This window comes from Limulus polyphemus, unplaced genomic scaffold (genome assembly GCF_000517525.1).
Source record: "Limulus polyphemus unplaced genomic scaffold, Limulus_polyphemus-2.1.2 Scaffold5462, whole genome shotgun sequence".
In the NCBI taxonomy this organism is placed as follows: domain Eukaryota; kingdom Metazoa; phylum Arthropoda; class Merostomata; order Xiphosura; family Limulidae; genus Limulus; species Limulus polyphemus.
This window is the reverse complement of record NW_013671072.1, coordinates 55,398-59,023: the sequence shown is the minus strand read 5'-3', so window position 1 is coordinate 59,023 and position 3,626 is coordinate 55,398. Positions and strand designations below refer to the sequence as shown.

The following is a 3,626-nucleotide window of genomic DNA, read 5'->3' as shown; positions in this document are numbered from 1 at the left end:
TCCACATGTGGCACGTCTGACGCAACACAAGATTATGGAGTTGGGTTGGGAAGTTCTCCCCCCCCCCCCCACCATATTCTCCAGGTATGGCACCATCAGATTGTCATTTTTTTCGTTCGCTGCAACACCATCTTAATTGGAAAACGTATGCAAACGTGGAAGGTGTTAAAGAGGACATCGACATGTTTTTTGCTTCTAAGCCAAGTGATTTCTTTAATCAGGGCATTAACAACCTCATTATAAGATGGTTTGTTTGAAGTTAAGCACAAAGCTACACAATGGGCTATCTGTGCTCTGCCCACCACGGGTATCGAAACCCGGTTTCTAGCGTTGTATGTCCGCAGACATACCGCTGTGCTACTGGGGGCATTATAAGATGGAAAAGCATCATCGATAAGAAGGGAGACTATTTCAGTTAATAGATGTTTTGTTTGATATATATATGTTCGGGTTTTTTAATCTAAAAAAAGCGACGTTAATTTCTTGACGACCTAATATTTCTGAGTGTCAGTAACTGTATATTGTTGCATATAGTTCAGTCTAATACAAACTACATGTATTAAAAGTTACAGTTTAAACTCCAAAAGTCTACGAAGCACAAAAAACTGATAGGCCTAAAATTTGTGATAAAAACCACGTAAAGTGCATAATGTTTTTTTTTTTTACATTCTTCTTATTTTTTTCCAATTCGGATCGAAAATCAGGTATGCAAAAATAGCATTTCAGATTTATACTTTTTATCCTGGTTGCTAATGCTTCGCTAGCTTTCGACGGTTAAACCGCGAGTCTTAATGGATATTACGAACCACTATCGTGGTTCCTAATAATAAGGATCGCAAGGGATTGCACAAAATCCTAATAGAACGTTCGAGCAGAAAGCACCTTAAACAGTAAAGATTCGGTTCAAACAACACTTTAAAACATTTACTATTGACTGCTAAGGCTATACACATATAGAAAAGCACGCATGTTAGACGGCCTGTTTGTAATTCTTCTTTTTGTTATTCTCTTGCCAGCGTACAACAAAAAAGGCTTGGTATATTGCTCCCAAACCTTTTGTAGAATACCAAAAAAGGTACTGGGGAGGTCATAGGGATATCGAGAAGTCTATATGCTTTTTCTATATTCTATAAAAGCTAAACAACATCATAATTCTAATGTAAAAGATGTTATCATTACCCCCTTGAAGTTAGCTTTCTTACAAATATCTGCTGTTCCTTTAAAAAAGGTTAAGTACAGGGAGAACCAGGAATTACCAGTCAATAGTAGATGAACATTAGATGACTGTAATATATAGATCCACAATGCTTTGTACACTATACAATCGGCGTCTTTAGGGAGTCAACCCCTATATTATGTATGAACTGAAGGAGTAAAAAAAAAATCAGTACAGATGATATTAAATTTTACACGCACACTGTCGTAGAATAATTACTTTAAAAGACACGAAGGTATTTTAAAGCAATGTTTTATTTGAAAAGGCTGCTTTTCTACAGGTAAGATTTTATACGTGCCTAGTGGGGGCTGTGTCTTAGTCTAGGCACATATCTGCCCATTGCTATGCATTATATATAGAGATTTATTTACACATTAATTATAAATGTTCATTATATTCTCAAATAAATCTCCATGACAATCTCCAACTGCAGCTTAACATTTTACATCTCGAAGTAATGCGATCAAATAGTCAATAGCTACAGTAAATCATCATGAATCCGTATCAGTTTATTATCATTACAATATATAAAGTTAGCTACCATATTAAGTAATCCTTTGGCTATAGTTGAGCATAAAAAAGCCAGCAAAAAACATAAATAAAAAATTGGGCATTTAAAAACCTTCAAATAGGGACCGTAAAAAAGCAAGGAAATGAGGCTGAAGATACTGTAGACTTTATTTACTCAAATTACAAATATTTATTTTGACTACCCCAAATGTAATTCTAGGTAAGAGCATGGAGCCAAAACAGGGGTTTGTAGTTTCAGTAAACAATGTCTACAGTATCTCCAGCCTTGTTTCCTTACTTTTTTACTATCCCTATTTGAAAAGTTTCAAATTTCCAATTTTTTATTTATCTTGTATATAAATAGTTTCAGAGAATTTTTTGTCTGTCATCGTCCAGCCCAACTGAAAAGTTCTGGTATTGAATGAAAGTCCTCTATGGCAGTAACTAGTGGGAGACAAAATATATATCTCAAATGCTATTTTCTTCACACATCTAATTTCGAATCCGAAGTGTACAAATTAAGAGGAATGTGGAAAAATACCTACAGTGTACGTGATTTTTCTCATAAAATTTAATATAGGTGTATTGTTGTATATAGTTATGAAGTCAATAACAATAACCCAATTAAAACAAACCTGTACTCACAGCTATACTGCTTCTATTATGTATAAAACAACTCACGGATGATTTGCACATTTATTCTAAGTTCTTAAAACTCTTACACTAATTAAGCAAGATTTCATTTACATATGTTTACCTGTTGGCTTTTCTATTTCTCCACTTATTTGTCTGTACTTCCTTTAATCCTTATGTCCATACACAGACGTACATCTAGTATATGCCACTCTGTCTAACTAAACCTCAAACTCTGAGAGATACTGGCCAGTTTGTTTCTTATTGGACCAATAATTAACCCTTGCACCATTTTTTTTAATCAACAGAGCTATTTGTCAAGCAAACTTTTCATCCCTGTGACAAGTCATCAAAATAGTCAGCATTTTTTTTTACTTGTGAAAATTTTACTCATTCATCTAAACTTTCATCCAGTCAGTCTGTCTATCCAATCCTTTAACTTTTCATCCAATCATGTCCACCTTATCACCCGCTCACTAGACACATTTACCATTATATAACTGTTTATCTGTTTAAATTTATTAACAAAACTACACAATAGTCCATCTTTGCTCTGGCTACCGCAGGTATTAAAACCCGATTCTTAGCATTATAGCCTCTCATTCTTACAGCTAAGTCAACTGGAGGCATTAAATTATGAAACACTTCACATACTAAATACTGTTTAAATGCATTAAGTCCAAGGGCTTATAAAGTTAAAAATGGGGTTTTGATACCCACACTGGGTAAGGCACAGGGAACCCATAGTAAAATACAAACTAATATAGAACTGGATATAACTAGATTTAGCTAACGTATTTATTAGCTACACTCACGCAAATGCTGCATTTACACAAAATACTTCTGATACAAATGAATCGGAACGAGAGTGCAAAACTGTCTTTTGCCTTTAACATTTTTTGTTTTATAATAAACACAACTGAATATATTATCCATTAATTGACCCCAGGTTCCTACATCAATAGGCCTACATAGCTGATATTTTTTATTCGTCACGCCAACCGCCATTCTGAAACAGCTCTGTACTGCTGTCAATTTAATGCCATCTGCTTTCTTTAACTTTTAAATTATATATTAACAAATCAAAAATAATATTAATACACACATATACGTTATTTTAATGATCCTAAGAAATATTTCGCTAGTTAATCAAGATTTACATTTTCTTTTTTTTTTAGATTTTGCTAAAGAACTTGTTTATACAAGAACACAATCTTGCAAAGGCTTTAAATATTGCTACATGTAACACGTGTCGTTTAGAAGCAAT

At 33.8% G+C, this 3,626-nt stretch overlaps 1 long non-coding RNA gene across 2 annotated transcripts in view; it reads right to left on the bottom strand.

Annotated features, from left to right (window-relative positions):
• Window positions 1-3,306, bottom strand: part of LOC111089180 — a 13,370-nt gene extending 10,064 nt beyond the window's left edge. For both annotated transcript variants that reach the window (XR_002613492.1, XR_002613493.1), the window contains exon 1: window positions 2,484-3,306. This is a non-coding gene — a long non-coding RNA (uncharacterized LOC111089180). The remainder of the gene's footprint in view (window positions 1-2,483) is intronic.
• Between the last annotated feature and the right edge of the window lie 320 nt (window positions 3,307-3,626).